This window comes from Pungitius pungitius, chromosome 6, assembly GCF_949316345.1.
Source record: "Pungitius pungitius chromosome 6, fPunPun2.1, whole genome shotgun sequence".
NCBI classification, from domain to species: Eukaryota; Metazoa; Chordata; class Actinopteri; order Perciformes; family Gasterosteidae; genus Pungitius; species Pungitius pungitius.
This window is the reverse complement of record NC_084905.1, coordinates 5,421,768-5,432,616: the sequence shown is the minus strand read 5'-3', so window position 1 is coordinate 5,432,616 and position 10,849 is coordinate 5,421,768. Positions and strand designations below refer to the sequence as shown.

Genomic DNA, 10,849 nt, shown 5'->3' with positions numbered 1-10,849 from the left:
TACCCTGCTTCTTCACTGTTATTTTATCATCTGTCTGGCCGCCACACAAACATTGGGATCGACCTCCATCCGATCTGACCATCCTCAACCCCCCCCCCGCCCCCACCCCTCCCCTCCTTGGTGTGTGTCTCTCCTGTCATCACGTCTGCATTTCCTTTTTACATGTTCACCCCTCTCCAGGATCTTCTCTCTTTTACTATGCTAATGACCCACAAGTGCAGATTTCTCCCTCTTCCTTTTTGGTATGCCGCTGTTACCCCCCCCCCCCTCCCCCAAACCTCCAAACAGCCAATCCTACCCTCCTTTCTCATGTCGATACTTTATCTGCTGCTGTAATCGTTCGCCTCCCAGCACGGATCCCTCCTTGCTTGGACTTTGGACTCTGAAACCAACACCATGAACTCTACACACACACACACATGCACATATGTATAGATATATACAAATATATCTATATATATGTACACATATACATTTACACAATATACATACAAATGGATATATAAATATATTGAAATCTAAGTCAACATTTCTATTCCTCTGGTATTATGATGATAATAATGATAATACTAATATTGAAAACTGAATCTGGTTGATGACTATAATATCTGTATTTCCGTACTTAAATGTTATGTAAAAGAAAACATGTTCTTTGAGAAACTTATTAGTGACTGTGTGTGGAAATCTAAGGCTGCCGTTCTGCTCCTCTGATTAAAAGACGCTTCTTGTTTTTGTTTTGGATCAAGTTATGGCTAAAAATGACTATTATATAACAAACATACAGCTAAAAGGTATTTTATTTATTATTGATTAGAGCCAGAGCTGACTGAAAGTCAGGCAAAGCCCTATTGTATTATTATTATTATTCATCAATCATATCAATTGATCTACTGTTTTTTTTTATTTATTTGCTCTGATGGAATCAATAAAATCTAAATGGTACTTTTATTTTTCTTAAACCAACTTTCCTCCTGGCCCGGCAGTTTTTCGGTCAAAGCTGGCACTGAGAAGCACGCTCACGGCCCCCGGTGGGTTGGTGTGTGTACCGGTGGGTAGTGGTCTCCTCCTTCCTCCACGTCTCTGCGGATCTTTACTCCACCACCTTCTCCTCTCAGTCCAATCAATCGGGCTTCGGTGCTGCCTCCGTCCCTCTAGCTCACCTCGCCGTCTCGATCTCCCCCCCCTCCCCCCTTTCCGTAATTCTTTTTTTTTTTTCTTGGTCGCCCAGCACCCCTCTCTCTCCCTCGTCACTGTTAGTTTTTAAGGTTTCTCTCCAGACTGTAATGAGCTCCGTTGGGAGAATTAGAGCTGGAATAACAAGCAAACACCAACCCCCCCCCCCCCCCCCCCCCCATCTCACCTTATCGCCTTGTCTTTTGCTACCTGGCCGTTTTAATCCCCCCCCCCGCCCCCCCCTGTCACATCTCTCTCACGTCCAAATGACGGATCATGTTGTTTGTTTCAGTCTCACAAAATGACACGTACGACGCTTTGCAGACAAACTAGCAGTTTTAAACATAACTTAGTTAGATTTAGGGAAATGTCATGGTTTGTGTTAAAATGACTATGTTCCTCCCAAACGGCTCTTGCAGTCTTAACGGCGCTTCCTTCCTTCCACATTCCCTTTTCTCTTGACTTTACAATTTTGTTTTATCACATTGTGACAACTTGAGACACTAATTTTTGTTGGGACAAAAATGGAATCATCCAAATATTTTCAATTCTCTGCTTTACTGCCATCTTGAAAAGGTTGCTCATGTTTAGGCAGGTAAAAGTACTTGGTTGAGGTAGAGAAAGAGTTCAACCTTCCTGGGAGGTAAATGAGAAGACAGACCATGAATATTAAGCTACAATGAGGAGCCAGTATCTCAAAGGCCGGGAACACCTCTTCTAAGGTTGACTAATTCATTGGTTTTATCCTGTTTTATCCTGTTATTCTATAAAAGCTGTTTCCCTCCGTTCTAGTCTCCACGCTAAGCTAAAGGTTGTATTTTTACGTTTCACTGGATACAAACAAGTTACTTTAATCTTAATTAATAATAAAATTCAAGCAAGGAAATGTTCCTAAAACGTGCGTTAACAAAAAACGATGATGAAGACGTATATTTGACGTATATTTGACTTAAGCAATAATCAAATTGTTCATTAATTGTATGTTGATGTGGATTCATTGAGAAATATGTCAAATAAGAAAAAAGTCTAGTTCTCCAAAGGGAAACAGTTTGGTAATACACAAGTATTCGATTCCATGTCTGTCGGTCAATACATGAATGCATGTATTGGCTTTTGACCTATTGAGCCAGTATTAGAACGAGCTCGGCCATCAAATACATTAGCATATAAACATAATCCATTCAAATGATTTAAATCAGTTAACATATTAACCAATAGAATAAATCAAATATTATTGTCATTAGGTAAAGTTACTTCCTTTACCTAATCATTTTTATCTTTTTGTAGCACTTTATATCAATGATTCAAATACATTTGGTACATATTTTTTGTTGAGTATCTGTTGGAAAAAGCTTACTACACCACGGTTGAAACATGCTTAAACAGAACATTTATTCAAATAGTTGCAGGTAGGAGACAGAATTGACACACACACACAAGTCGTGGGTCGAGGCCACTCAAAGGGTTTGTTCATCCCGCCATCCTAGAGTGAAAGCGACGTATAATGTTTGAACACACACTAAAACGGGGAGGTCAGGACAAGAAGAGTGTTGCTAATCTGACTCAGCAGAGGTCACTTTGTTTTGCACTCAGCACATAAAACATTACACCGTGAGGTCCTGTGAGATTCTCTGAACACTGACGCACAAATGCGTCTTGACCCGAACACAATGCATCTCTAATGGAGGGCACAGACTATCTGTCGTCCAAGTAATATTGAGAAATAAGTGTCTCCCAACGGGGCAATGAAAACCCACAAGGCATGGCAGCTAACAAGAAGACTTACTTGGACATTTCTTTCGAATCCAGCTCGTCCAGGGGTCCCTTCTCTGTGCCAAAATAGGAGTCTGTGCATGCGAGCAATCCTGTGTTGTTTAATCATGTAACCCTTGTGACAGGAGCATTATATGCTATTTTTCCATCCTGTGCACTCCATGCTCTCGGTCTACTGAGTGGGAGGCAAAAAGACGCCGACCAACTAATGATGCATAGTTCCATTTATAAAACAATGAATACGTGGGTACAACTTTTGGGGGGTTAGTAGGAGGAAGTGTATCCCCCAAGCTGTGAAACTCATGACAGGCTAAAAAGGTGTAGTCTCTCGGCAGAGCAAAAATAAAATGTTTGTTGGTAATGGTGAATCATTTAAAGGGTGCAAAATGAACCATATCTCCATACTTGTATTCACAATGTTTGTTATTTACAAAAATAGTCCCATTAAAAACAGATGGCTTAAAAAAAAGTATTAACCGACTCGCAGCTTCACCAGCTTAGAATTTACAGTGTGTGTGTGTGTTTGTACTAGAGTGTGAGCTTGGGTATGTGCGTTAATGTCCCTCACAGCAGCAGGTCTGAAGTCCTCCAGCAGTAATCTAATTGGGGCAGAGTGAGGGGGAGATAATTGTCTGCAGCAGGTCATCGCATAGCAAACAAATTGGGAGTGCGTGTGGCATGTTGCTCTCCCCTCCTCTCTCTTTCTCTCCTCCCCTCTCCTCTCTCTCTCTCTCCTCCTCTCTCCCCTCCTCCCCTGTCATCTCTCCTCTCCCCTTCCTCTCTTCTCAATGTCAAGAGAAAGCTGACAGTTGGGTCTGATGCAGCATTATATTTTCAGCTCTATGGAAATGTGCTCACACTTATTTACAGTTGCCAAGAACACACACACACACGCACCTCCCCGCCCACACCCACACACACACACACTTCCAGCTGCCCAACACGTTTTGGCCCCTACGCCCTCGCACTCGGCCAGATGGGCATGAGGGCAGGGCAGGCAAACCGTCAAGAAGACAGACCCACAGAGAGCGAGTCGGGCGGGAAAAGAAGGCAGACTAGCAATTCTTGCGTCCCATTGAGAGACGACCTTTGACTTCTGCCCAATTCACCAAATCTTCAGGTCATACACACTCACAGAAACGCAGATGCTTCCACAGTGACTCGATTCCACCGTTTTGAGATCATGTGACACCAGGGCGGTAAGGCCATGCCCTCGGTCCCACTCCTCGTCACTCAAACGGCAGACAAAACACACGGATTCTTTTGGGTTCATTTAGCAGTTTACAGTAGTTAATGCATTTGTTTCATATGAGAACCGATCCATAACCATGTTATAGTGGCCACTTACTCTTACTTCACTTGGATAGACGTAGTTTACGGATTCATCTGCAGAAAGGGAAAGGGATTTTGGGCGTACATTTTGTCTTTTGGACTCCATAAAGCTCTTTAGTTATGTCAAATCCTAATAAGACACCTATGGAATGTAGGTTTACAGAAACTACAATAGCCATAATCTTAGTGTAGCCTAATCTTCATCTGCGACTGTGCAGAAACGTTTGCAGAAATGCAAAAAAAAAACACCTATTTCCTTCATGTTTACTTTTTGACAAATTCAAGGTTGAAGGTTCAATTCATCAAACTATTTGGAAGAGCCCTGATTTTTTTTTCTACTGATAACTTTCATATTTGATTTAGGAGGACACTCTTACTATCTGTCGATTGACGTGGGACGCCGAATCAATGTTGCTAAGGTATATTGTGAAGGGAGGAGATGGACCCGTTTTTGGTACAGCAACACAAATCTAAACTAAATATAAACTAAAATATTCATACCTGTAAAAATCCTGTAAGAATTTACCTATTTCTTTTACACTTATACATTTGTTTTTGAATCAAAACAAAAGGAATTGACTAACCGTTACTATTGATGTCCTTAAACAACAATGTTCTTTTTCTGTTGAATGATAAAAGCATATTGCGTGACAGAGAAACACAGCTGACACTGGCTAACTGAAACAAAAACACTAGCAGCAACACATTTGCTAAAACAGAGGTCTAAAATATTTTGCAAGTAGCAAGAGACACTCAGCTGCAGGAAAGTTTTAAACTAATACTCAAATGAAGGACTGTGCGACATGTTGATGTTGTCATGAACGTATTTTTTAAATAGATATTTACATCTGTTGTTCAGGTCAAGACAAAGAAATGTGACATCTGTGTTAAATTAAATGCATTTGCAGGTACTATTTAATTTATTGGAGACAACGGGTAAATGTGAGTACCTCATAGCGCTGCTGGCAGAGACGGACCATGTTGATTTTGGGTTATGAGCTGAGGCGATGGGGGAGTTCATATGAGAGAGCAGAACTCACAGTTACAGACAGCAAAGAGAGGACAATAACGAACACTGACAGGTGGGATATTCAGAAAGGAACAAGAGTGGGTTTGTGTTTTGGTACAAAAAGTGGTCTCACACCTCAGACCGCCTATCAGATCCAGGCAGATTTTGCCAATAAAAGGAACGAAATATATCGGCCAGCCATTGAATTGCGATGCATTGCCACAGCGCAATGCAGGCTAACGTTTACAATTAGCATTTGATCCGACACGTCATTGAGTGGAAACAACATGATGATCTGATTGTTAGCACCAAGTTGAAAGCGTGAAAAACAAGACAGCTGTGCAACAGGGTGTAAGTGTGAACGAGCGTCTGAATGGTGCCACCATGACACGTTTGTGGGACGCTAACCGACACTTCAATTCAGTTTTACTGGCTGTGCTATGAATTGAAAACACATGCATAACAGTGTGAAAGTGTTGCGAGCTACACAAGTCCTTATTTTTCTTCTCGGAATTATTCAGGATTGTTGATTTCTGAATTTGAGGTTCTGCTTGTGAGTGTTAAGCCAAATGCACTTACTAGACATTAACACTGACTTGAATTGTCACTGAGCAACCTCCTTTATTACACTGATGTATGTATAGTTAGTTGCTTTCGGGAAATCCAAATACTATATTCTTTCGTCACAATTGCACAGGGTGCTAATTCTTTTACAAGATGCTAATCTAGTTCTCTCCGAGCATTCCTGAAGGCATAAGTCCACACCTCTAGGACAAGCTGGGGAGTAACTTCTAAAATAAGGCAGGTAGAGTAACTAAATCGATTTTTTTAATCGAGGAATCATCACCTCGCTTGAATGGCCTGAAATGTTCTCTCTTCTGCTTTGAGAACATGTATCGCACTAATTTTACATGGGTAGCGATCCATTGATCCTAGATCTTCTTCATTGAGTCCGTCTAGAAACATATCTCTCGACCGCTCTTCGGCCTCAACAATGTGAGGGTTTTTTTTTAGGTTTTGCAGTCTGTACGTAACATTATGAATAACCAGCTGTCAGCCCCTGTAACCGAGGAGCCGGCAGAAACCTCAAATGAAGAGCCGACCAGACGTGAGGAGCGTGCAGATGGAGGACACTGAAGCGGGTGGGGGCGCGGGCGGGGTGGAGGCATAATAGCTGGCGTGTGTGTGAGGGCTCGGACTTGTGTTTTGAGAGCTGTCTGTTGTGTGCTCGTGTCTGCGCCTGACCGCCTCGCTGAGCAGGGTGAAAAGTGCAAAGTGATGCTTGTTCCGCCTTCATGTCCGACGCTGCTGTTACGCTACAGGGCTGTGGCAGGTGGGTCCCACAGGAGTACAGTGGTGCAGCAATGGTGTACCGCCATTAGTATAATGTATATATGTTTGTATTTTTGTATGGCTACATTGCGGTTTTAGGTTTGAAAACAATGCATATATATAGATCCAGGCAAACCATCTGGCCCTATATATACACACACACACAAAAAGTACAATGCAGGTGATTGGATGAACCATCTGGGAAAGATGTCGCCGTTATCAACTGTCAGGGTTTAAAAGATGACAAATTCAAAACCATTTCAGAACTGCTGGTCTTACATTTATTTTGAAACCAATTTGTTTGGATAGTTTTGACAAAGCAATCTAGTGAGACTTTTTGTGGTGGGCTAATTAATATCAGGGTCATTACTTTCTGGGCTTTGTTTGTTCTTTGTGGGGATAGTTTGGAGAGAAAAAGACACCCTTAAAACCTTAAAATACGTAGCGGACACACTGTGTCTGCAGTTAGACTAATGAGACTTACAGGAGACAGAAGTGCATACTTAGGCCACAATATCTCTGCAGGGGAGTTTTAACTGTTTTGTGTAATGAAACAAATATCCTGTTTGTTTCTATGCTGTTGTATTGCCTCGTTATTGGTAATCGACCATTCATAAGATTATATTAAGGGTGGAGTCCTGCAAAAACAACATAATATAACATATATGTAATAAACATAAGTTTATGATCTCATCGCTACTTTCAAGTCTTGTGATGTTGTCATGTGATGTTGATTTTGTTAAAATCATGGTCCATTTTGAGTAAAATAGACCATACAGCAATGGTTAAAATCTAGTTTCAAAACGGTTTAATTCCCATATAGTCTATAGTCAATAGTCGATATAGTCAACATAAGTCAAAAGGGGGTCCGGGTCACAGAGTCAAAACATCCCAAACACAAGTTAGATGCAAAAGACAATGTCTTGAGCATGAGAATCGAGGAGAAAACAGCAAAGAAGTAGGGGAAGAGGAAAAAAACAACAAGAAAAAAGCCCAAAACAACAACAGGGAAGGTTACATGATGAGAAGAGTAGAGAGGGGATGAGAGCGGACGATGGAGTGTAGAGCACAGGAGAAGAGGCCTGCAGTGAATGGCTCTCATTTCAGACTAATGTGTTTAGTGGTATCCAGCAGGTGTGTTGCTTGGAAAGATGCCAGCTCTGGTCTAACTCTGGAAGGATGGCGCCGCAAACACGGTACTGGCTACGGCTGATGGCCAATGACTGTGTTTGCATCCTAAACATGCTTAAATGTGAAGGCGTGTTCGGCAGTCGAGCAAAGTTCATTTAGAGTGCACCTATTGTGAGGGAACACAAGTCCCCCCCCCCCAACCTCTGCTATATAATGGTAGGGGAAACAATGAAGGTAATCTGAAGACTGAAGACAATTGACGTAGGCCGTGTGAAAACAAGGAGGTGTTCAAAATCAGCTGTAAGGGCTGATTGGACCTGAGTGAAGAGCGGGCCCGTGGAGGCAGGCGAGCGCATTTCACCGTAAGTATATTCCAGCCTCAAGGTGCTCTGGCTAGTTGTAGGGGTGAGAAACCCTCTGTGCATTTGGATTCCTCCTGTTTCCTGTAAGAGAGGTAAACCAGCTGTGTTTTTTTTTGTTATTTTGGTTGTAGGTAATATCTATTAATATTGTTTTGTTTATTGTTTATTGTCTTGGGCCGTGATCACCTTGACACTTAATGCTACCATAATTTGACAAATAAATATTCTAGACTATTTGGCTCCAACATCGGTCATTATTGGTAGTGAGGAAGAGAGGGAGACTCATTGTTATGCTGCACTGTTCCACTTGAGTTTTTCAATCTGAGGGGTGCTAATGGGTCAGAGCGGTATTACAGGGGACACTGTTAATTTTTTTAACTTCCCATATTATAAAATAGTAGTACACAAACTACTGTTGCCTCTTTCAAAACTACATACGTCTGTATGTAGTTTTGAAAGTGGCAACACCGCTTATTGCGTCAGTTTGACACTAGGTCAATATCTGAAAATGGGAATCCCCATCACATCTTTTAAGTCATTCATTCAGGAACCTGTCACGTTTTATTTTTTTCCACATCCCTTTATAGTGGCAACAGTATCTTTTTAGTTTGGTAAACTACAGATCCAGTGCTTCCACAGTAAAAGTGTTGTGTATGTTACACACACACACACTGCGACAGGCTCCGTTCAGGTGTTTTATTCTGCAATGATAACACAGACAGCGCACTCAAAATCAGAAACGACAACCTGTTGTACTTCCGACTTTAGCCGGAGTCACTTGCTCTTTAAGTGTTACAGATGAACATTCAAAACCCGATATCGGCGACGCAAACACTTAGCGCGGGAAAACTTGCTAGCTACTCTCGTTGTTGGTCGCCGACATGCTACATTTAAATACAAGACATTAAAACATGTAACCACCAAAAACGGGCGAACTTAACATACATAAACATTTGCGAACAAGCTTACATATATATTTGCTTACCTGCAATGATAACACAGACAGCGCACTCAAAATCAGAAACGACAACCTGTTGTACTTCCGACTTTAGCCGGAGTCACTTGCTCTGTGAGTGTTACAGCGCCCGTCACGCCTACTAAAACCACTACCGCCACCTGCTGGCAGAAACGAGTTCTGTCCCGTAGCCACTCCAGGGGGAAAGAGCCAGACTCAAACAGTCAGACAGGGTTTTTGAACACAATAAAATAATACAATCACAGGGGAATGGCACTGAACAATACAATCCAAACAACCAGTAGCAGTCCTTAAAATGTCCAGGGTGCCACACCCTCCCCCACTTAATAAAAAGAAAAAAAAAATGCAGTTACTTTTTCTTTTTCATTTTTTTTTCAACACTCGCTACTGTACTGTACACCAATGGCATTTACCCGTCCAATAACAGCATCCATTACACTATGCTCGTTTACATGGTATAAGTTAGTCCTGCTTACTTGGTACCAATACCAAGTCTTGTGTAAAGTAACCCTTAATTTACCCTCAAGATCAATAAACCTTTTTACCACATTAGGGTGAATTATCTCCTGTAACCAGACTCAATAATCGGCCAACACTTTAGTCTGTTACCAGCTTTCCCGTTTACACATTAAGACTCCATAGCATGTGTTTGTCACACTACAATCACAATCGGTGACACTAAAGTATGTTCTTAAAGTAACTATTCAGTAAAAACGTTTTCCTTTTTTTTTTTTTTTTTCCTACATCTGGCATCTTAATTGTCCTTAACCTTTCTGTTTGATAGTCTTTAGCAGATTGTCTGTACCTCTGTGGATGCCCAAGGTCTCCACAGTCTCTGACTCCAAAGTGCAGAGTTGCAGAACTCAATATTGTTCATGCCAACTTGTCCCACAGTAGGTTGTCCCAGAGCATCATACGTCAGCCTCGTTGGCTGTCGTCGCTCTCTCCGAGGCTGATTTCTTAGTGCCAGAGCCGGTGATCCTTGTTCTGTGTCAGAGTCTCTGTCTTCATGTTGTTCTTCTTCATCAAATGTGTGCTCATTCTGCTGCTCTTCTGGATCGTGATGATCCTGTGATATCTGCAGCTCCAGTTCTTCCTCAGCTCCCACATCCTGTAGGTCCAGTCCATGGTGTGATCCTTGCCGTTCCCATGCCCGTTGTTCCCGGGGTTCACCGGTGTCAGGAGTAGCAACCCTGTTGTCGGGGTTGCCTCGGGGTGAGAACCTCCACACCAGTTCACCTTCATCCTCACTCTCCAAATCTGAGTCCTGAAGTAGTAGCTGCTGTTGTTGTGATTTACCTCTGTCTTGCCTCATACTTCTCTCTCTTTTGTCCTGCCCTTTTCTTTCGGGTTTTTCCACCGGCAAGCTGTCACATGGAAGCAAAAGATTTCTGTGTACTGTGCGGTTTTTTCCTCCTCTTTCTGGTTTGATCTCAAAAACAGGAATGTTGGGGCTTTTTTGACTAACCACCACATACACTGCATCCTCCCAGTAAGAACGAAGTTTGCCAGGCCCCCCTCTCTCTCTGAGATTGCGGAGCAGAACTCTGTTGCCTGGGTGAAGTTGCACACCGTGGCTCTTTCGGTCGTAATATCCTTTGCCTCTCAAAGCTTCTTTTTGAGCTGTTGTTGAAGCAATCTCATAAGCCTCTCTCATTCGTGATTGCCAGTTGTCCACATACTCGTCGTAGCTTACTTGCTGCTCCTGTAATGGTAAGTTGAACAAAATATCTACAGGGAGTCGAGGAGTACGGCCAAACA

At 42.3% G+C, this 10,849-nt stretch overlaps 1 protein-coding gene across 1 annotated transcript in view; it reads left to right on the top strand.

The window, feature by feature from the left end:
* LOC119195886 (histone H2AX) overlaps positions 1 to 10,849 on the top strand; it is a 545,468-nt gene that overhangs the window by 237,815 nt on the left and 296,804 nt on the right. The window lies entirely within an intron of this gene.